The sequence below is a fragment of the Pristiophorus japonicus genome, chromosome 9 (genome assembly GCF_044704955.1).
Source record: "Pristiophorus japonicus isolate sPriJap1 chromosome 9, sPriJap1.hap1, whole genome shotgun sequence".
NCBI classification, from domain to species: Eukaryota; Metazoa; Chordata; class Chondrichthyes; family Pristiophoridae; genus Pristiophorus; species Pristiophorus japonicus.
The window spans coordinates 707,795-732,319 of NC_091985.1; positions in this window are offsets into that span (position 1 = coordinate 707,795).

The window sequence follows — 24,525 nt, forward strand, 5'->3', positions numbered from 1 at the left end:
CACCGTGCACAGCTCTTCCCGCGGTGCTGCTCCACACTGCCGCTAAACCGGACCCCAGGGTCACCGCGGGGCGCAGGAGGCTGACCGCCCGCCCAGAACAGCTCACTGTCCAGAGCACCTCACCCTCGGCCAGGACACCTCACTGTCCAGAGCACCTCACCCTCGGCCGGAAACCTCACTGTCCAGAGCACCTCACCCTCGCCCAGAACACCTCACTGTCCAGAGCACCTCACCCTCGGCCAGGACACCTCACTGTCCAGAGCACCTCACCCTCGTCCAGAACACCTCACTGTCCAGAGCACCTCACCCTCGGCCAGAACACCTCACTGTCCAGAGCACCTCACCCTCACCCAGGACACCTCACTGTCCAGAGCACCTCACCCTCGGCCAGGATACCTCACCCTCGCCCAGAACACCTCACCCTCGGCCAGGACACCTCACTGTCCAGAGCACCTCACCCTCGCCCAGGACACGTCACTGTCCAGAGCACCTCACCCTCGCCCAGAACACCTCACCCTCGCCCAGAACACCTCACCCTCGACCAGAACACCTCACCCTCGCCCAGGACACCTCACCCTCGCCCAGAACACCTCACCCTCGCCCAGAACACCTCACCCTCGACCAGAACACCTCACCCTCGCCCAGAACTCCTCACCCCCGCCCAGAACACCTCACCCTCGCACAGAACACCTCACTGTCCAAAACAACTCACCCTCGCTCAGGACACCTCACCCTCGCCCTGGACACCTCACTGTCCATAACATCTCACTCCGCCCAGAACACCTCACCCTCGACCAGAACACCTCACCCTCGCCCAGAACACCTCACCCTCGCCCAGAACACCTCACCCCCGCCCGGAACACCTCACCCTCGCCCAGAACACCTCACCCCCGCCCAGAACACCTCACCCCCGCCCAGAACACCTCACCTCCGCCCAGAACACCTCACCCCCGCCCGGAACACCTCACCCTCGCCCAGAACACCTCACCCTCGCCCAGAACACCTCACCCCCGCCCAGGACACCTCACCCCCACCCAGAACACCTCACCTCCGCCCAGAACACCTCACCCTCGCCCAGAACACCTCACCCCCACCCAGAACACCTCACACTCGCCCAGAACATCGCACTCCGCCCAGAACACCTCACACTCGCCCAGAACACCTCACCCCCGCCCAGAACACCTCACACTCGCCCAGAACATCGCACTCCGCCCAGAACACCTCACACTCGCCCAGAACACCTCACCCCCGCCCAGAACAGTTCACTGTCCAGAACACCTCACCCTCGCCCAGAACACCTCATCCTCGCCCAGAAAAACCTCACCGCCTCCCAGAACACCTCACCCTCGCCCAGAACACCTCACCTTCGCCCAGAACACCTCACTCCCGCCCAGAACTCCTCACTGTCCAGAACACCTCACCCTCGCCCAGAACACCTCACCCCCGCCCAGAACACCTCACCCTCGCCCAGAGCTCCTCACCCTCGCCCAGAACACCTCACCCCCACCCAGAACACCTCACCCTCGCCCAGAACACCTCACCCCCGCCCAGAACACCTCACCCTCGCACAGAACACCTCATCCTGCCCAGAACACCTCACCCCGCCCAGAACACCTCACCCTCGCACAGAACACCTCATCCCGCCCAGAAAACCTCACCACCCAGAACACTTCACCCTCTCCCAGAACATCTCACCCTCGCCCAGAACACCTCACACCCGCCATGGTCGCCACTCCGGGGCTAGAAACTGAGTGCAGAAGACCCGAAAATCCACCCCATTATATCTAAAAAAAAAAACAGAGAGACAGACTATTATCTGAATGGTGACAGATTAGGAAAAGGGGAGGTGCAAAGAGACCTGGGTGTCATGGTACATCAGTCATTGAAGGTTGGCATGCAGGTGCAGCAGGCGGTTAAGAAAGCAAATGGCATGTTGGCCTTCATAGCAAGGGGATTTGAGTACAGGGGCAGGGAGGTGTTGCTACAGTTGTACAGGGCATTGGTGAGGCCACACCTGGAGTATTGTGTACAGTTTTGGTCTCCTAACCTGAGGAAGGACATTCTTGCTATTGAGGGAGTGCAGCGAAGGTTCACCAGACTGATTCCCGGGATGGCGGGACTGACCTATCAAGAAAGACTGGATCAACTGGGCTTGTATTCACTGGAGTTCAGAAGAATGAGAGGGGACCTCATAGAAACATATAAAATTCTGACGGGGTTAGACAGGTTAGATGCAGGAAGAATGTTCCCAATGTTGGGGAAGTCCAGAACCAGGGGTCACAGTCTAAGGATAAGGGGTAAGCCATTTAGGACCGAGATGCGGAGGAACTTCTTCACCCAGAGAGTGGTGAACCTGTGGAATTCTCTACCACAGAAAGTTGTTGAGGCCAATTCACTAAATATATTCAAAAAGGAGTTAGATGAGGTCCTTACTGCTAGGGGGATCAAGGGGTATGGCGAGAAAGCAGGAATGGGGTACTGAAGTTGAATGTTCAGCCATGAACTCATTGAATGGCGGTGCAGGCTAGAAGGGCCGAATGGCCTACTCCTGCACTTATTTTCTATGTTTCTATGTTTCTATGTTTCTATCTCTATTTATGAAGCCCATAATCCCGTGTGCTTTATAATCGCTTTCTCAACCTGCCCAGCCAACTTCAACAGTTTGTGCACATATACCCCAGGTCTCTCCGTACACCACCTTTAGGATTGTTACCATTAGTTGATATTTCCTCTCCTCATTCATTCTGCCAAAATATATCACTTCGCACTATTCTGCGTTAAATTTCACCTGCCCCCTGTCCGCCCATTCCATCAGCCTGTCTCTGTCTTCCTGAAGTCTATCACTATCCTCTTCTCGAGACTTCCAAGTATCATCTGTAAATGTTGAAATTGTGCCCTGTACACCCAAGTCCAAGTCATTAATATACATCAGGAAAAGCCATGGTCCCAGTGCAGACCCCTGGGAACACCACTGTATACTTTTCAGAATGGCAGGCAGTGACTAGTGGGGTACTGCAAGGTTCTGTGCTGGGGCCCCAGCTGTTTACACTGTACATTAATGATTTAGACGAGGGGATTAAATGTAGTATCTCCAAATTTGTGGATGACACTAAGTTGGGTGGCAGTGTGAGCTGCGAGGAGGATGCTATGAGGCTGCAGGGTGACTTGGATAGGTTCGGTGAGTGGGCAAATGCATGGCAGATGAAGTATAATGTGGATAAATGTGAGGTTATCCACTTTGGTGGTAAAAACAGAGAGACAGACTATTATCTGAATGGTGACAGATTAGAAAAAGGGGAGGTGCAACGAGACCTGGGTGTCATGGTACATCAGTCATTGAAGGTTGGCATGCAGGTACAGCAGGCGGTTAAGAAAGCAAATGGCATGTTGGCCTTCATAGCGAGGGGATTTGAGTACAGGAACAGGGAGGTGTTGCTACAGTTGTACAGGGCCTTGGTGAGGCCACACCTGGAGTATTGTGTACAGTTTTGGTCTCCTAACTTGAGGAAGGACATTCTTGCTATTGAGGGAGTGCAGCGAAGATTCACCACACTGATTCCTGGGATGGTGGGACTGACCTATCAAGAAAGACTGGATCAACTGGGCTTGTATTCACTGGAGTTCAGAAGGATGAGAGGTGTTCTCATAGAAACGTTTAAAATTCTAACGGGTTTAGACAGGTTAGATGCAGGAAGAATGTTCCCAATGTTGGGGAAGTCCAGAACCACGGGCCACAGTCTAAGGATAAGGGATAAGCCATTTAGGACCGAGATGAGGAGAAACTTCTTCATCCAGAGAGTGGTGAACCTGTGGAATTCTCTACCACAGAAAGTTGTTGAGGCCAATTCACTAAATATATTCAAAAAGGAGTTAGATGTAGTCCTTACTACTAGGGGGATCAAGGGGTATGGCGAGAAAGCAGGAATGGGGTACTGAAGTTGCATGTTCAGCCATGAACTCATTGAATGGCGGTGCAGGCTCGAAGGGCCGAATGGCCTGCTCCTGCACCTATTTTCTATGTTTCTATGTTTCTATCTTGCTATACCTTCCTCCAGTCCAAGAAACAACCGTTCCCCACTACTCTCTGTTTCCTGTCACTGAGCCCATTCCGTATCCATGCTGCCCCTATCTCTTTTATTCCATGGGCTTCAACTTTGCTGCAAGCCTATTATGTGGCACTTTGTCAAACGCCTTTTGGAAATCCATGTACACCACATCAACCGCATTGCCCTCATCAACCCTCTCTGTTACATCCGTGCTGGCTTTCCTTCATTAATCCACACTTGTCCAAGTGACTATTGTCTGGCCGGCTTTCTTCTCTCAGAAATGATGCTCCTCCTCCTTCTCCTCGGGAAAAGCATGGAGAGGTTTGTCCATGAGGAATGTCCCACCAGCTCCTGAGTCGATCTGACTGTGGTGGGGGAGGATGAGACAATACCAATAAACCAACAACTCCTGGGCACCAACGCCCCTCCGGAACCTTCTTCCCCTTCACTTCCCTCTGATCCCATCCCTTATTCCAATCTCACCCCCTGCCATGTTTTCACTATCCCCTCTGAACTTCCCCTCTGACCCCGAACGATCGGTCCTCAGCAAAGGCCTGAGCTTCAGCCCCTTACGCCCCCCACCTCAATGAATTTCGAGCTCGGCACGATGGTGAGCTCGTTATCCCTCGCCCTCGCCTCTGTGTTCACTTCTTCGGCCAGGACCCTCTCCCCGCACAGCGGACCCGTTCTCCCGTTTTCAGAATACTTGCTCTACCTGGACCCCTCCCTCTGACCTCTGACCCTCTCTAGATCTCTTCATCGCAAACTGCCGACGGGACATCTCTCTGCTCCCTCACTCACTCCAACCCACCTCCCTCTGAACTTGCAGCACTCCACTCTCTCAGACCCAACCCCAACATTGTCATTTAACCTGCGACGAGGGTGGTGCTGTTGTTGTTTGGCGAACCAACCTCGACCTTGCGGAGACTGATCGCCAGCTCTCTGACCCCTCCTCCTACCTCCCCCTGGACCATGACCCCAGTACTGAACATCAAGCCATCATTTCCCAGATCGTCACTGACCTCATCTCCTCTGGAGATCTTCCCTCCACGACCTCCACCCTTAGTTCCCCAACCCCACACAGCCTGCTTCTACCTCCTTCCCAAGACCCACAAACGGGACTGCCCAGGGAGACCCATGAGGCCAAACTTTCCATGTTGGAAAATAACTCCATTTTTTGACGCTATTTGCAAATAACGGAGGATTTTTTAATGCTAAAATAGTGGCAAAAAAATAAGACCTAAGTTTCGCCAAAAGTATTTTACATTTTGGCATAAGGCCTAAAAGGTCTCCGATTTTAAGGACGGAGGTAAATTTTTTTGCCTTAACAATGACGCCCGTTGTGTGCATGCCCAACACAGAATATGCCGATGTTACACAGAGAGGAGGGAAAGCAAGTTGTGAGGAGGACACAAAGGGGCTGAAATTGCCCCTCTCCTTCAGGCCTGCTACCCCCAAAAACCAGCGGCCGTGCTGTGCAGTGGAGAGGCCGACATTGGGTGCAGTGGTCACAGCTCGCCCAATCACCCTCCCGAGGTTTCCCCACGGTGCCCCGATCTCCCCCTTACTGCCCCACTGCTGCCGATCCACGGTACACACGTCATCACCGAGCGCACCGCCGATCTAACCCCTCCTCCCCCCGCCCCCCCGACGGTGACATTCCCCTCAGGAAATCTTCCACCCGCCCGTCGGGGACAAAACAAGCTTTTCCCCGGTGGTACGGTGAGGCTGTGGCCTTCTGCAGCGGCGGGGCAACTTCCCGTAACGGGGAGGGCGCACTGCCGCGACCGCCATGTTGTTTGTTATCGGCCGACTGCCAGGTCGGCCCGACGGTTGTTCCCCCGGGTTCGGCCGGTCCGCCAACAGGCAGCCTGCTGCACACCCCCTCTTGGGTACCAGGCCGCTGGCCCGGCCAAAACCCTCCCTGGTGGCCCAGTGGGCCAAGGTTTTCCCAACGGTCAGGCTCTCCCCTTTAAGTGAAGGCGAGATTGTGGTGACGTGACACCGTGATGATGTCATCGCGTGGTCACTCGGCACTGCCCCTAATCCCCGCTCCTCGGGGTCCGTCCCCCAACCCCCGCCCCTCGGGGTATGTCCCCCCAAACCCCACCCCTCGGGGCCCATACCCCCAACCCCCGCTCCTCGGGGTCCGTCCCACAACCCCCACCCCTCGGGGTCCATACCCCCAACCCCCGCTCCTCGGGGTCCGTCCCACAACCCCCGCCCCTCAGGTGTAGTCACCGCCGCCATTTACACCCCCCCCAATTACACCACCCCCATTTACACCCCCACCACTTACCCCCCCCCAATTACACCCCCCATTTAAACCCCGACATTTACACCCCCCAGTTACACCCCCCCATTTACACCCCCCCATTTACACCCCCCATTTACACCCCCCATTTAAATCCCCCATTTATACCCCCCATTTAAACCCCGACATTTACACCCCCCATTTACCCCCCATTTACACCCCCCCATTTACACCCCCCATTTACAACCCCCATTTACACTCACCATTTACACCCCCCCCAATTACACCACACACAATTACACCCCCCATTTATAACCCCCCCATTTACACCCCCTCCCCATTTACACCCCCCCCAATTTACACGCCCCCCATTTACACCCACCCCAATTTACACGCCCCCCATTTACACCCCCCCCCCTATTTACACCCCCCATTTGGAAGAATGAATAAGAAGGTAAATTATTTTTAAGTGGAGAGAGACTACAGACTGCTGCGTTACAGAGGGATCTGTACCTCGTACATCAATCACAAAAGGTTAGCATGGAGGCTCAGCAAATAGTTCGGAAGCCCAATGGAATCTTGGCCTTTATTGCAAGGGGGATAGAGTATAAAAGCAGGGAAGTCCTGCTACAACTGTACAGGGTATTAGTGAGGCCACACCTGGAGTACTGCGTGTAGTTTTGGTCCCCAAGGAGGAAGATACTTGCATTAGAGGCAGTTCAGAGAGGGTTCACTCGGTTGATTGGAGAAAGGTTGAGCAGGTTGGGTCTATACGTATTGGAGTTTAGAAGAATGAGATGTGATCTTATTAAAACATGTAAGATACTGAGGGGGCTCGGCAGGGTAGATGCAGGGAGGATGTTTCCCCTCGTGGGAGAATCTAAAACGAGGGGCATAGTCTCAGAATAAGGAGCCGCCCATTTAAAACTGAGATGAGGAGGAATTTCTTCTCTCAGAGAGTCGTGAATCTGTGGAATTCTCTGCCCCAGAGATCTGTGGAGGTTGGGTCATTGAATATATTTAAGGTGGAGATAGACAGATTTTTGAATGATAAAGGAGTCAAGGGTTATGGGGAGCGGGCAGGGAAGTGGAGTTGAGGCTAAGATCAGATCAGCCATGATCGTATTTGTCATGTATTCAACCAGCATTGTAACCCATGTATAATCTGACCTAAGTTGTACACCGTGAGAACAATGACCACTAGGTGGTGAACTTGTGGGAGACACTCCTAACCTGGACCTTCAGGTATAAAAGGGGAAGCTCCACCCACTTCCATCACTTGAGTGCGAAGGAATAAAGGACAGGTCACAGACTGACCTTCTCTCAAGCATGGGCCTTCTGTGCATTTATACTGTATAGTAAGGACGTATCAATGGTGACGAGAAACTGGGATTTAAACAACGCGAGCTTGGCCACTAGCAGAACAGACGAGAGGTACTGTGTTAAAGAATCGTTGGGACAGAGATTCAACATTGTAAAAGCAGCACATAGTTCTCCAGGCAGACAAGGGCAGTCAGGCATGCCCCAACATGTAGTCGAACCCAGAGGGGGAGTTCGACAGAGACAATGGCAAGCTGAACGGTGATTCACGCCATTGCAAGGGATAATGCGGCCAGTAATGGGGCCATCAACACCTGTTAATGGCGCACTCAAAGACAATAACAGGGGCAGTCAGGGACGATCGACTGGCAAGGGACCTTTTGTTTCAAACAGCAGCTCATGTTGGAGGCGTGGAGGTACACATTCAGCCGGAGTTTGCAGAGATGAGCAAAGTACCTGCAGAAATTGCAGAAATGAATGCTGGGGGAAATCGCTGGAAGCTGAAGTTCAGCGAGTTCATGTGGAGCACGTATACAGTTCATTCAACAGGACGCCACCGATAATGATGAAAGTGCTCCTCAATGGCATCCCAGTATCAATGGAGCTAGACACTGGTGCCAGCCAGTCCCTGATGGGTATCAAACAGTTCGAAAAGCTGTGGGCATCCAAGGCCAGGAGGCCAAAATTATCGCCGATTGACGCACAGCTACGGACATATACAAAGCAGATCATTCCGGTGCTAGGCAGCGCCACGGTAGTCGTGACCCACAAAGATTCGGAGAACAGGTTGCCACTCTGGATTGTCCCGGGGGACGGTCCCGCACTACTGGGGAGGAGTTGGCTTGCTGTCATGAACTGGAAATGGGGCGATGTCAATGCAATTTCCTCTGTGGAGCGAGTATCATGCTCACAGATCCTTGACAAATTTGACTCATTATTTCAACCTGGCATTGGCACTGTCACGGGGGCCAAGGTAGTGATTCACATAAACCCGGACGCCAGGCCAGTACACCACAAGGCCAGAGCGGTGCCGTACGTGATGCGGGAAAAGATAGAAGGCGAATTGGACCGCCTGCTGAGGGAAGGCATCATCTCGCCAGTCGAATTCAGTGACTGGGTGAGCCCGATTGTGCCGGTGCTCAAGGCGGATGGGTCAGTCTGGATATGTGGCGATTACAAGGCCACCATCAATCGGGTGTCACTCCAAGACCAGTACCCGCTACCGAGAGCGGAGGACCTCTTTGCGACGCTATCCGGTGGCAAACTTTTTTCAAAATTGGACCTGTCCTGAGCTTACATGACCCAGGAGCTGGCGAGTGAGTCGAAGAAGCTGACCACCATCATGACACACAAGGGGTTGTTTGAGTATAACAGATGTCCGTTCGGGATTCGCTCGGCCGCCGCGATCTTCCAACAAAATATGGAAAGCCTCCTCAAGTCGATTCCAGGGACGGTGGTTTTTCAGGACGACATCCTCATCACGGGTTACGATACTGAAGAACACCTCCACAACCTGGAGGAGGTGCGACGCAGACTGGACCGGGTAGGGCTGCAACTGAAAAAGGCGAAGTGCATCTTCCTAGCTCCAGAGGTAGAATTCCTGGGGATGAGGGTAGCAGCAGATGGGATCAGTCCGACTGCGTCCAAGACGGAAGCGATCCAGAGAGCACCCAGACCCCGTAACACGACGGAGCTGCGTTCGTTCCTGGGGCTCCTGAACTATTTTGGTAACTTTCTTTCCAAATTGAGCACGCTGCTAGAGCCGCTACACGTGCTCCTACGCAAAGGTCGCGAATGGGTCTGGGGGGACAGCCAGGAAAGGGCTTTTAATAGAGCACGCAATTTGTTATGTTCCAACAATCTGTTAACGCTATATGACCCATGTAAGAAACTTGTGTTAACGTGGATGCGTCGTCCTATGGTGTTGGGTGTGTGTTGCAGCATGTCAATGTCAAGGGTCAGTTACAGCCGGTAGCTTATGCCTCCAGAAGTCTGTCCCAGGCAGAAAGGGGCTACAGGATTGTAGAAAAGGAGGCACTCGCATGAGTATATGCAGTAAAGAAAATGCACCAGTACCTTTTTGGCAGGAAATTTGAGCTGGAGACAGATGACAAACCCCTAACGTCCCTTTTGGCCGACAACAAGGCCATAAATGCAAACGCATCGGCCCACATACAGAGGTGGGCACTCACGTTAGCCGCATATGACTACACGATTCGGCACAGACCGGGCACTGAAAACTGCGCCGATGCACTTAGCAGGCTCCCACTCGCCACCACTGAGGGGGATACCGAGCATGGTGCTGAGATGGTCATGGCAATTGAAGCTTTCGGAAGCGAAGGCTGACCCGTGACAGCCCGCCAGATTAAAGTGTGGACAAATAGAGACCCGCTATTGTCTCTAGTCAAGAAATGTGTCCTGAATGGGGACTGGGCAGCCACGTACAGGGCATGGCATGAGAAATTTAAACCATTTCACAGGTGCAGGGATGAACTCTCGATTCAGGCCAATTGCCTACTGTGGGGAAACCGCGTAGTCATGCCCCAGATGGGCAGAGAGGTGTTCATCAGAGAACTCCACAATGGGCACCCAAGCATTGTCACGGTGAAGGCAATTGCCAGGTCACACGTTTGGTGGCCAGGGATAGACGCAGATTTGGAACTTTGTGTTTGCAGGTGCAACACGTGTGCCCAGCTGGGCCATGCACCCAGGGAATCCCCCCCTAGCCCCTGGTCCTGGCCCGCCAAGCCTTGGTCACGCATCCATGTGGACTACGCAGGTCCTTTCATGGGGAAAATGTTTTTGGTTGTAGTAGACGCCTACTCCAAATGGATCGAGTGTGCCATTTTAAATTCAAGTACATCCTCTGCCACGGTAGAAAGTCTACGGGCAATGTTCGCTGCCCATGGTCTACCGGACATCTTGGTCAGCGACAATGGCCCGTGCTTCACAAGCACTGAATTCCAGGACTTCATGGCAGGCAATGGGATTAATCTTGTCAGAATGGCACCGTTCAAGCCGGCCTCAAACAGCCAGGCAGAACGAGCAGTTCAGATAATCAAACAGGGGATGCTCAGAATCCAAGGGGGTTCCCTACAAAGCCGCTTATCACGCCTCCTGTTGGTCAATAGATCCCGACCACACTCGCTCAAAGGGGTTCCACCCGCAGAGCTGCTAATGAAAAGGACGCTCAAAACCCGGTTATCCCTTATACACCCCACCATGAAAGAAATTGTCGAGAGCAGGCGCCAGTCACAATATGATTACCACGACAGGAATGCGAGGGCACGATGTATTGATGTAAATGATCCTGTTTTTGTCCTCAACTACACTGCAGGGCCCAAATGGCTCGCAGGCACTGTGATTGCCAAAGAGGGAAATAGGATTCTGGTAGTTAAACTTACCAATGGACAAATCTGCCGCGAACATGTAGATCAAACAAAAAGAAGAAGTAGAAGCAGAACACGACGTAGAGTTTACTCCACCACAGGTGACTGAACACAGGAACCAAAGGGAGGAGAGCCCAGTCACTGAGGCACCGCAAACAGCAGACACTCAGGCCAGCGCCCAAGAACAGGAGCCCCAATTCAGGTGCTCTACAAGAGAGCGTAAACCACCAGAGAGAGTCAACCTGTGATCCCAATAAGACTTTGGACAGGGGGGAGGTGATGTTGTGTATTCAACCAGCATTGTAACCCATGTATAAACTGACCTAAGTTGTACACCGTGAGAACACTGACCACTAGGTGGTGAATTTATGGGAGACACTCCTAACCTGGACCTTCAGGTATAAAAGGGGAAGCTCCACCCTCTTCCATGAGTTGAGTGCTATGGAATAAAGGACAGGTCACAGACTGATCTTCTCTCAAGCATGGGCCTCGTGTGCATTTATACTGTATAGTAAGGACGTATCGGTATTGAATGGCGGAGCAGGATCGAGGGGCCAATTCTTATGTTATACCGTGGCTGACATGCCCTCAACCGTGTCTGTTCTATTTCCCGCACTTCTGCTCTCATCCTCCCAGAACCACAATAGGGTTCCCCTTGTCCTCACCTTTCACCCCACCAGCCTCCACCAATCACATCTTCCCCTCCTCTCCCCTCCCCTCTCAGCATTCTGAAGGGACCGTTCTCTCAGCGACCCCCTGGTCCATTCCTCAATCACCCCCAGCACTCCCTCCCCTTCCCACGGCACCTTCCCGTGCAAGTGCAGGAGATGCAACACCTGCCCTTTCACCCCCTCCCTTCCCACTGTCCAGGGCCCAGACACTCCTTCCAGGTGAAACAGCGATTTACTTGTACTTCTTGCAATTCGGTATACTGTATTCGCTGCTCACGGTGTGGTCTCCTCCACATTGTGATTAGGCTGGATAGCTCTTGGTCGGCCGGCACGGACACGATGGGCCGAAATGGCCTCCTTTCGTGCTGTAAACTTCTACGATTCTGTGACTCTAACTGTCGGGCACAGTGGTATACAAATGGGGTTTTACAGGGCGGGTTATGGAAATTATCAGTGAGACAGATTTGATTCAGAGGAAGTGATTCAAAGTGCATAAGCAGCAGAAATTGCGCCCGCCCCGAGTTTCTACATTTGCGGTCAATTCTCTGCCATTGCAGCACCTCAACTAAACAACGAACGAGTATACCTCCCATCTCACCATGGGAGCCACTGCTGAACCAGGACACCTTTAACCAGACCTGGGACCAGGCAGTAAGTAGCATTGGCACCATACTAGCAGTGGTTAAAGTGACGATGACACATTTCTCTCACAAGTTTCTTGTGTCTGACAGCAGGGACTTGAGAAGGATCAGCCAGCACTTGGCCCAGAGTAGCTCAGGTCACAGATACACTATTGGTGAACGAGTTCAAACCAGACCGGATGTTCAGGAGGGACAGGAAGATTTTTACATAAGAACATCAGAAATAAGAGCAGGAGTAGGCCATATGGCCCCTCGAGCCTGCTCCGTCATTTAATACGATCATGGCTGATCCGATCATGGACTCAGCTCCACTTCCCTGCCCGCTCCCTTATCCCCTTATCAGTTAAGAAACTGTCTATTTCTGTCTTAAATTTATTCAATGTTCCAGCTTCCACAGATCTCTGAGGCAGCGAATTCCACAGATTTACAACCCTCTGAGAGAAGAAAGTTCTCCTCATCTCAGTTTTAAATGAGCGAACCCCTAGTTCTCGTCTCCCCTATCAGTGGAAACATCCTCTCTGCATCCACCTTGTCAAGCCCCCTCATAATCTCATATGTTTCAATAAGATCACCTCTCATTCTTCTGAATTCCAATGAGTAGAGGCCCAACCTACTTAACCTTTCCTCATAAGTCAACCCCCTCACCTCCGGAATCAACCGAGTGAACCTTCTCTGAACTGCCTCCAAAGCAATTATATCATTTCTTAAATATGGAAACCAAAACTGTACGGAGTATTCCAGGTGTGGCCTCGCCAATACCCTGTATAACTCTGCAAATCCTGTGGCATTTATCAGCAGAAAATAATACTGCTCCATGAGTTTGCAAATAGCCTAAGGCCACTACCAAAGTGTGATGGATGTCAGTGCACAGTTTCTACACAGCCCATGTCCAAGGGAATTCTGGAAACCATATTTATTCCAGGCTGATGGCAAGTTACCCACTCGTGACATGGCCCATGTCACCACTACACAATGCCCATATCCCCAGCAAACAGCCTGTACTGAAAGGAGAGAGAGGACTATGATTGGGGAAATATATGGCTTTTTGCAGACACTGTTTGGGCTACATTGGAGGGCGATGGGGAGTGCTGATCAATATACTCTGCTTATATATGGAGTTATGCTTGAACTGTATAAAACACAAGTTAGGCCACACCTGGAGTACTGCACACAGTTCTGGTCACCACATTACAGGAAAGAAGTGATTTGCACTCGAGAGGTTACAGAGGAGATTTACGAGGATGTTGCCAGGACGAGAGAATTTTAACTATGAGGAAAGATTGGAAAGGTGGGGTCTGTTTTATTTACAACAGAAGAGGCTGAGGGGTGACCTGATTGAGGTGTATAAAATTATGAGGGGCCTCGATAGAATGGATCGGAAGGACCTGTTTCCCTTGGCAGAGAGATCTGTAACTGAAGTCCCTCACCCTGGAATCATAATCATAAATCTCCTCTGCACCCTCTCTCAGGCCTTCACATCCTTCCTAAAGTGCGGTGCCTAGAATTGGACACAATACTCCAGCTGGGGCCGAAGTAGTTTTATACAGGTTCATCACAATTTCCACGTTTTTCTACTCTACGCCTCTATTTATGAAGCCCGGGATCCCATCAGCCTTTTTAACTGTTTTCTCAACCTGCCCGATCACCTTCAACGATTTATGCAGACATCGCCCCAGGTCTCACTGTTTGTGTACCCCTTTAGGATTGTAACATTTAGGTTATATGTCCTCTCTTCAATCTTTCGACCAAAGTGCATCATGTCACACATTTCATCTGCCCCGTGCCCGCCCATCCCACCAACCAGTCTCTGTCTTCCTGATGTCTATCACTGTCCCCCTCACTGTTCACTGTTCAATTGGGAGAAGGATTTGAGGCGAATTGACATTTTTTTAACCCAGAGGGTGGTGGGGGTCTGGAACTCACTGCCTGAAAGGGTGATAGAGGCAGAGCCCCTCATCACATTTACAAAGTACTTGGATGTGCACTTAACATCCTTACACTTAACATTCGTAAGACAAATGTCCTCCACCAGCCTGTCATCGCCAACAGCACTGTCCCCCAGTCATCAAGATCCACGGCGCAGCCCTGGACAATGTGGACCATTTCCCATATCTCGGGAGCCTCTTATCAACAAAGGCAGACATTGATGTGGAGATTCAACACTGCCTCCAGTGTACCAGTGCAGCCTTCGGCCGTCTGAGGAAAAGAGTGTTTGAAGACCAGGCCCTCAAATCTACCACCAAACTCATGGCCTACAGGGCTGTAGTAATACCCGCCCTCCTGTATGGATCTGAGGCATGGACCATGTACAGTAGACACCTCAAGTCGCTGGAGATATATCACCAACAGACACACCAACATCAGTGTCCTCGACCAGGTCAACGTCCCCAGTATTGAAGCACTGACCACACTCGATCAGCTTCGCTGGGCAGGCCACATAGTACGCAGGCCAGATTCGAGACTCCCTAAACAAATGCTTTATGCGGAGCTCCTTCATGGTAAACGAGCCAAAGGTGGGCAGCGGAAACGTTATAAGGACACCCTCAAAGCCTCCCTGGTAAAGTGCGACATCACCACTGACACCTGGGAGACCCTAGCCGCAGACTGCCCGAGGTGGAGAAAGTCCATCCGGGAGGGCGTTGAGTCCTTCGAGTCTCAACGCAAGGAACGTGAAGAGGCCAAGCGCAGGCAGCGGAAGGAACGCGCGGCAAACCAGCCCCACCCACCCCTTCCCTCGACCAATGTCTGTCCCACCTGTAACAGAGTCTGTGGCTCCCGTATCGGACTGTTCAGCCATCAAAGAACTCACTTTGGGAGTGGAAGCAAGTCTTCTTCGATTCCGAGGGACTGCCTATGATGATGATGATGGATGTATATTTGAAATGCCGTAACCTACAGGGCTATGGACCGAAAGCTGGAAAGTGGGATTAGTCTGGGTAGCTCTTGGTCGACCGGCACGGACACGATGGGCCGAAATGGCCTCCATCTGTGCTGTAAACATCTATGAGTCGATGATACACCTGGAGTGAGTTGGCAGAATGCGAGTCGTGTGATACTGAGTACTGAACACTGTCAGACAAGGAGGCATAGTCATTCTCTGAAAGAGCAGCTGTCAGCTTTGGCCCTGGAGGAGGATGGGAATACTGGAGAGGAGTTAGCAGAAGCTGAACAGCCACGGGAAGCACCAAGATTGACAATCCTGCGACTGAGAAGTTACTTCCTGCCTGCTGCATTTGTATTGCATTGCAAAATGAAAGGGTTCTGTTGCAACACTTCGAGAAAGATATATTCCAGTGCTTGCAACACATTGAGTTCCGTGAGAATTTGTCACATGTCCTTGGGCATTGGTAGGAGTGCGTAAGTGAGTAGATTGAGCAAGTATAAAGAAAATGATAAAATAGTTACTGGCCTGCAGCATGGCAGGGCCTCAAATTGCCCCTGCTCCAGTCTCCAAGTGCTGCCTTTACAAAGGAACTGAAGATCCGATAATTGTACTGTCGAGTCTGACAAGTAAATAAGCAGGAAGCAGAAGCTGATTGTGTCAGGGGATTGTACAGTGATAATTGGGGCTGTTGGGCAGTGAGCAGTAGGTGTGATTAGCTGGATATGCATTCTGCAGCTAACACTGACAAGGACAATGAGAACACATACCAAGCAAGCGTGTGAGTGAAGGCAATTGAGCAGGTCAGAGGTGTCTTGTGGGAACTTGAACACAAAAAAGATTTCAAATGTTGTAGCCCGTAGTGTGCGGGGACTGGTGTTGTGTATTAGTAAACTTAGAATTACACCGCACAGGAGACCATTGGGCCTGTGCCTGTTCATTGAAAGAGCATAGTCCCAATTAGTCCGACTCTGCCTGTCAACATAAGAACATAAGAAATAGGAGCAGGAGTCGGCCATTTGACCCCTCGAGCCTGCTCCGCCATTCAATAAAATCATGGCTGATCCGATCATGGACTCAGCTCCACTTCCCCGCCTGCTCTCCATAACCCTTTACTCCCTTATCGCTCAAAAATCTGTCTATCTCTGCCTTAAATATATTCAATGACCCAGCCTCCACAGCTCTCTGGGGCAGAGAATTCCACAGATTTACAACCCTCTGAGAGAAGAAATTTCTCCTCATCTCAGTTTTAAATGGGCGGCCCCTTATTCTGAGACTATGCCCCCTAGTTTTAGTTTCCCCTATCAGTGGAAATATCCTCTCTGCATCCACCTTGTCGAACCCCCTCATTATCTTATATATGTTTCGATCAGATCACCTCTCATTCTGCTGAACTCCAATGAGTAGAGGCCCAACCTACTCAACCTAACTTCATAAGTCAACCTCCTCACCTCCGGAATCAACCGAGTGAACCTTCTCTGAACTGCCTTCAATGCAAGTATATCCTTCCTTAAATCACTGGAGAAATACCACCAACGATGTCTCTGCAAGACGCTACAAATCCCCTGGGAGGACAGACGCACCAACGTTAGCGTCCTTGACCAGGCCAACATCCCCAGCATCGAAGTACTGACCACACTTGACCAGTTCTGCTGGACAGGCCACATAGTCTGCATACCAGACACAAGACTCCCAAAGCAAGCGCCCTACTTGGAACTCCTTCACGGCAAACGAGCCCAAGGTGGCAGAGGAAAAGTTGCCCCGAGGGAGAGGCTCCTTTCCCGGAGGTGCCCCGGGGGGTGATTCCCCTTTCCCGGAGTTGCCCCGGGGGGTGATTCCCCTTTCCCGGAGTTGCCCCGGGGGGTGATTCCCCTTTCCCGGAGTTGCCCCGGGGGGTGATTCCCCTTTCCCGGAGTTGACCCGGGGGAAGAGGTCCTGCCGCCGATTGGTTTTGCTGTCGGTCCCCTTTGTGTGGCTCGGTGGAATGGCCGCCCTTAAAGGGGAACTGGCGCTGTCAGCGACGCCATGTTATTTACTTTGTTCGGCCGATAGCCAGATCAAGCCGACAATTATGGCGGTGGGTTCGGCCGGGCCTCCAACAGGAAGCCTTGTACAGCCGCTTGGGTGCCATGCTGCTGGCCCATTGACACCCTCCCTGGTGGCTCAGTGTTTGTCACTAAAGTGGCTGCAGAGTTCACAGCGGCCCTCCCCTTTAACTGAAGGGGAGGGACATTGTGACATGCCAGTACGATGACATCATCATCGCGGCGCTGGTGACTGACAGCGTCGGCCACTCCGCCCCACCCCCACGATGACGTCACTCCATCCCGGCCCCACTTCCGCTCCATGATGATGTCACTTCCTCCCAATGATGAGGTCACAGCCTGAAGTGTTGAATTTCTTCGGAAGACTTCAGGAGGTGCAACACGTTTCAGGCAGTCGGCAATTTTGGCCCCTCCAGCTCTTTCATCATCAGAGAGCTCTGACTTTAATTGCCCGACCAATGCCCCTCGTGGGAATGTACTGTGACTGTACCCGAACCACCTCCTCATCAAAGGCAGCCCATTGTTCCACGACAGTTCTGCCTGACAATCTTTGATTCCAGTTTATCCGGGCCAGATCCGTTCTCATCTCACTGAAATTTGCCTTCCTCCAATTAAGTATTTTTATTCTAGATTGCTCCCTGTCCGTTTCCATAGCTAATCTCAAGCTTATGATACTATGATCGCTGTTCCCTAAATGTTCCCCGACTGACACTTGCCCCACCTGACCTACCTCACTCCCCAGGACCAGATCCAGCAATGCCTCCTCCCTCGTCGGGCCGGAAACAGACTGATCAAGCAAGTTCTCCAGAACACACTTCAGAAATTCTTCCCCCTCTCTGCCCGTTACACTATTACTATCCCAGTCTATATTGGGGCAGTTGAAGTCCCCCATTGTCACTACTCTATTGTTCTTGCATCGTTCTAATTTCTCAGCAAACTTGCTCCTCTATATTTCCCCACTAGTTGGTGGTCTATCGGGTACACCGGGTAATGTATTGGCACCTCTATTGTTTCTTAACTCTAGCTTCTGTCCTTGACCCCTCCAGGACATCCTCTCTCTCCAGCACTGGAACATTTTCCTTAACCAATACTGTTGTGTATCTGTAAAGCATGCACTCCCATGTTCCGCCACCAGGGAGCGCATCCCCTGACGTCCCAAGGGATGCTGTATATAAGCTGGCCCCTAAGGCATGTTCCTCACTCTGGAGTGTCTTATTAAAGACTGAGGTCACTGTTACTCTAACCTCCCTGTGTGCAGTCTCATCTGTGTTGGGAACACAATAACTGGCGACGAGTACACGAATCCAACGCAAAGATGCAGCAAACTGTGGGCATCCTGGAGAAGTTCTTGGAGGGTGAGGACTGGGAAGCCTATGTCGAACGGCTAGACCAGTACTTTGTAGCCAACGAGCTGGACGGAGAAGGAAGCGCTGCAAAAAGGAGAGCGGTCCTCCTCACGGTCTGCGGGGCACCGACCTACAGCCTCATGAAGAATCTTCCGCCTCTGGTGAAACCCACAGATAAGTCGTATGAGGAGCTGTGTACACTGGTTCGGGAGCATCTTAACCCGAGGGAGAGCGTGCTGATGGCGAGGTATCGGTTCTACACGTGCCAGCGATCTGAAGGTCAGGAAGTAACGAGCTACGTCGCTGAGCTAAGGTGACTTGCAGGACAATGTGAGTTTGATGGCTACCTGGAGCAAATGCTCAGACTTTTTTGTACTGGGCATTGGCCACGAGACCATCCGACGAAAACTTTTGACTGTAGAGACACCGACCCTCAGTAAGGCCATTGCGATAACACAGGTGTTTATGTCCACCAGTGATAACACCAAACAAATCTCTCAGCACACAAGTGCTAGCAATCTTCATAAATTAACTGGAACTGTGTTTGCGAGCAGAACTGTACAGGGCAGAACCCACGAGTCTGCAACTGCCAGCAGGCCTCAGGTGACCCAGATGACTCAGAGTCCGCAACAAAGGATGAATGCAAGGCAATTCACACATTGTTGGCGTTGTGGAGGCTTCCATTCAGCTTATTCATGCCGCTTCAAAGGGTATGTTTGCAAGAGCTGTGGAACAATGGGGCACCTCCAACGAGCTGCAAGCTCTGCACAACCTGCTAACCACCACATGGCAGAGGAAGATCGGTCCGTGGTGGATCAAAGCAATTTCGAGCCTCAGAGAGAGGAGGCAGATGCTGAAGTACGCTGGGTGCACACATTTTCGACGAAATGTCTACCTATAATGCGAAACGTAAAATTGAATGGCTTACCCGTAGCCATGGAACTGGACACTGGCACGAGCCAATCCATCCTGAGTAAAAAGATGTTTGAGAGACTGTGGTGCAACAAGGAATTCAGACCAGCCCTGAGCCCCATCCACACGAAACTGAGAACGTACACCAAAGAGCTCATCACTGTCCTGGGCAGCACCATGGTCAAGGTCACCTACGAGGGCACGGTGCACAAATTGCCACTCTGGATTGTCCCAGGCGATGGCCCCACACTGCTTGGAAGGAGCTGGCTGGGCAAAATCCGCTGGAACTGGGATGACATCCGAGCGCTATCGCATGTCGATGAAGCCTCATGTACCCAGGTTCTTCACAAATTTCCTTCCTTTTTTGAGTCAGGCATTGGAAACTTTTCCGGGGCGAAGGTGCGGATCCACTTTGTCCCAGAGGCACGACCCATTCACCACAAGGCACGAGTGGTACCTCACATGGAAATCGAGCTGGACAGGCTGCAACGCGAGGGCATCATCTCCCCAGTGGAATTCAGCGAGTGGGCCAGCCCGATTGTTCCAGTACTCAAAAGTGATGGCACGGTCAGGATTTGCGGCAATTACAAAGTAGCTATTAATCATTTCTCGCTACAGAACCAATACCGGCTACCTAAGGCAGGTGACCTATTTGGCAAGAGGCAAGACATTCACCAAGCTTGACCTGACTTCGGCCTACATGATGCAGGAGCTGGAGGTGTCTTCGAAGGGCCTCACCTGCATAAACACGCACAAGGGTCTGTTCATCTACAACAGATGCCCGTTTGGAATTCGGTTGGCTGCAGCGATCTGCCAGAGAAACATGGAGAGCCGACTCAAGCCGATACCACACAGGGTGGTCTTTCAGGACGACATATTGGTCACGGGTCGGGACACCGCCAAGCACCTACAAAACCTGGAGAAGGTCCTCCAGCGACTGGATCGCGTAGGGCTGCGGCTGAAGAGGTCGAAATGCGTCTTCATGGCAACAGAAGTGGAGTTTTTGGGGAGAAAGATCGCGGTGGACGGCATTCGGCCCACAGACGCCAAGACAGAGGCTATCAGGAACGCGCCCAGGCCACAGAACGTCACGGAGCTGCGGTCGTTCCTGGAACTCCTCAGTGATTTTGGTAACTTCCTACCGGGGTTAAGCACCCTTTTCGAGCCCTTACATGTGTTATTGCGCAAAGGTGAGAACTGGGTATGGGGAAAAATCCAAGTAATTGCTTTTGAGAAAGCCAGAAACATTTTATGCTCCAACAAGCTGCTTGTATTGTATAACCCGTGTAAAAGACTTGTGCTAGCATGTGATGCGTCGTCGTACGGAGTCGGGTGTGTATTACAACAAGCTAATGTTGCAGGGAAGTTGCAACCTGTCGCCTATGCTTCCAGGAGCTTGTCTAAGGCCGAGAGGGCCTACAGCATGATTGAGAAAGAGGCATTAGCGTGTGTGTTCGGGGTAAAGAAAATGCATCAGTACCTGTTTGGCCTCAAATTTGAGCTGGAAACCGATCACAAGCCCCTCACATCCCTGTTCGCTGAAAACAAGGGGATAAATACTAATGCCTCAGCCCACATACAAAGGTGGGCACTCGCGCTATCAGCGTATAACTATACCATCCGCCACAGGCCAGGCACTGAGAACTGTGTGGATGCTCTCAGTCGGCTACCATTGCCCACCACGGGGGTGGAAATGGCGCAGCCTGCAAACTTGTTGATGGTCATGGAAGCATTTGAAAATGATAAATCACCTGTCACGGCCCGCCAGATTAGGACTTGGACCAGCCAAAATCCTCTGCTGTCCCGAGTAAAAAACTGTGTACTGCATGGGAGCTGGGCCAGCATCCCCGTTGAAATGCAAGATCTAATCAAGCCGTTCCAGCGGCGAAAGGACGAGCTGTCCATTCAGGCAGACTGCCTGTTGTGGGGTAACCGCGTAGTGCTACCCAGAAAGGGCAGGGAGACGTTCATCTCGGATCTCCACAGCACAAACCCGGGTATAGTAATGATGAAAGCGATAGCCAGATCCCACGTGTGGTGGCCCGGTATCGACTCTGACTTAGAGTCCTGTGTACGGCAATGCAGCATGTGTGCTCAGTTGAGCAGCGCGCCCAGAGAGGCACCACTAAGTTTGTGGTCCTGGCCCTCCAGGTCATGGTCGAGGATCCATGTCGACTATGCGGGCCCGTTTCTCGGTAAAATGTTCCTGGTGGTGGTGGATGCTTTTTCAAAATGGATTGAATGTGAAATAATGTCGGGAAGCACCGCCACCGCCACCATTGAAAGCCTGAGGGCCATGTTTGCCACCCACGGCCTGCCTGACATACTGGTCAGTGACAACGGGCCATGTTTCACCAGTGTCGAATTTAAAGAATTCATGACCTGCAATGGGATCAAACATGTCACCTCGGCCCCGTTTAAACCAGCCTCCAATGGGCAGGCAGAGCGGGCAGTACAAACCATCAAACAGAGCCTTAAACAAGTCACAGAAGGCTCACTCCAAACCCGCCTGTCCCGAGTACTGCTCAGCTACTGCACGAGACCCCACTCGCTCACAGGGGTGCCCCCGGCTGAGCTACTCAGGAAAAGGACACTTAAAACCAGACTGTCGCTGGTTCACCCCAACCTGCATGATCAGATAGAGAGCAGGCGGCAGCAACAAAATGTAAACGATAGTCGTGCCACTGTGTCACGGGAAATTGATCTGAATGACCCTGTGCATGTGCTAAACTATGGACATGGTCCCAAGTGGATCGCGGGCACGGTGATAGCTAAAGAAGGGAGTAGGTTGTTTGTAGTCAAACTAGACAATGGACAAATTTGCAGAAAGCACCTGGACCAAACGAGGCTGCGGTTCACAGACTGCCCTGAACAACCCACAGCAGACACAACCTTTTTCGAGCCCACAACAAACACCCAAAGGTTCAACGACACCACCCTGGACCAGGAAATTGAACCCATCACGCCCAACAGCCCAGCAAGGCCAGGCTCATCTAGCAGCCCTGCAGGGCCAACAACACGCCAGCCCAGCGAGGGCACAGCCAACACACCAGAACAGACATTTGTACCGAGGCGGTCCACCAGGGAAAGAAAGGCTCCCGACCGCCTCACCTGGTAAATAGTTTTCACTTTGACTTTGTGGGGGTCAGTGATGAAGTATAATGTGGATAAATGTGAGGTTATCCACTTTGGTGGTAAAAACAGAGAGACAGACTATTATCTGAATGGTGACAGATTAGGAAAAGGGGAGGTGCAAAGAGACCTGGGTGTCATGGTACATCAGTCATTGAAGGTTGGCATGCAGGTACAGCAGGCGGTTAAGAAAGCAAATGGCATGTTGGCCTTCATAGCGAGGGGATTTGAGTACAGGGGCAGGGAGGTGTTGCTACAATTGTACAGGGCCTTGGTGAGGCCACACCTGGAGTATTGTGTACAGTTTTGGTCTCCTAACCTGAGGAAGGACATTCTTGCTATTGAGGGAGTGCAGCGAAGGTTCACCAGACTGATTCCCGGGATGGCGGGACTGACCTATCAAGAAAGACTGGATCAACTGCGCTTGTATTCACTGGAGTTCAGAAGAATGAGAGGGGACCTCATAGAAACGTTTAAAATTCTGACGGGGTTAGACAGGTTAGATGCAGGAAGAATGTTCCCAATGTTGGGGAAGTCCAGAACCAGGGGTCACAGTCTAAGGATAAGGGGGAAGCCATTTAGGACCGAGATGCGGAGGAACTTCTTCACCCAGAGAGTGGTGAACCTGTGGAATTCTCTACCACAGAAAGTTGTTGAGGCCAATTCACTAAATATATTCAAAAAGGAGTTAGATGAAGTCCTTACTGCTAGGGGAATCAAGGGGTATGGTGAGAAAGCAGGAATGGGGTACTGAAGTTGCATGTTCAGCCATGAACTCATTGAATGGCGGTGCAGGCTAGAAGGGCCGAATGGCCTACTCCTGCACCTATTTTCTATGTTTCTATTTTCTATGTATCTGTAAAGCATGCACTCCCATGTTCCGCCACCAGGGAGCTCATCCCCTGAAGTCCCAAGAGATCCCAGCATCCCTTGGGAGCACTGTATATAAGCCGGCCCCCTAAGGCCTGTTCCTCACTCTGGAGTGTCTTATTAAAGACTGAGGTCACTGTTACTTTAATCTCCCTGTGTGCAGCCTCATCTGTGTTCGGGACACAACAAATACGCCATACCACCTGTTATCTTTCCTTCCCTATCATTTAATATTCAGATTCCCACATGGCTATTTGTGCCTGCATCTCACCAACCTTGTTTACTCTGCTCCGTTTGTTCAGACATACACTGTAAACCTATCTTAGACCATCCTGTGTCTCTCTTAGTCTGACCCCACCTAATACCTTACTATTTCTTGATTTAGAGATATCCGTCTCTCCCAATGTGCTCTTTGTTTCTCCTTTCAAATGCAGATGGTATGGCCTGGTTTCCAACCAGGGACCTTTTGAGAGTGAAGCACATGTAATAACCATTACACTACTCCGAGATAAACCGACAGCTTCCCTCTGTGCCTCTCTTGGCATCCTACAAAGGGCCCATCGAGGTACTCTTCGCTGCCTCCTTACGAGCAGAAACCCCAACTGTCCCATCCTACTCTCTCACCAACCTACCCGCCCAGTGCACTCACTGGGGGCTAATCTTGCCAATCTTCTCCCCGTCCAACTCATTCTCCGCCCGCCAGCGCTGTCCCTGTGGACGCTGACAGTGGGACAGCCATCATCGACCCTCTCTGCACCTCCCTCCGGAATGTCCATTCGCTTGCGAACAAGGCTCTTGCCATCCATGAGCTTATCGACATCATGGCCCTGACTGAGACCTGGTTGAGGGGCGATGACACCTTACCCTTAACTGAAGCCTCCCTGCCTGGCTATACCTTCCCCCACTTGCCCCGCTCAGACCGCCGTGGTGACGGTGTGGCTCTCATCACCAAATCACACCATGGTCTGTCCCCCTGCCCCTCCAGCACTGTCTCCTCCATAGAGCATCTCACCCGACC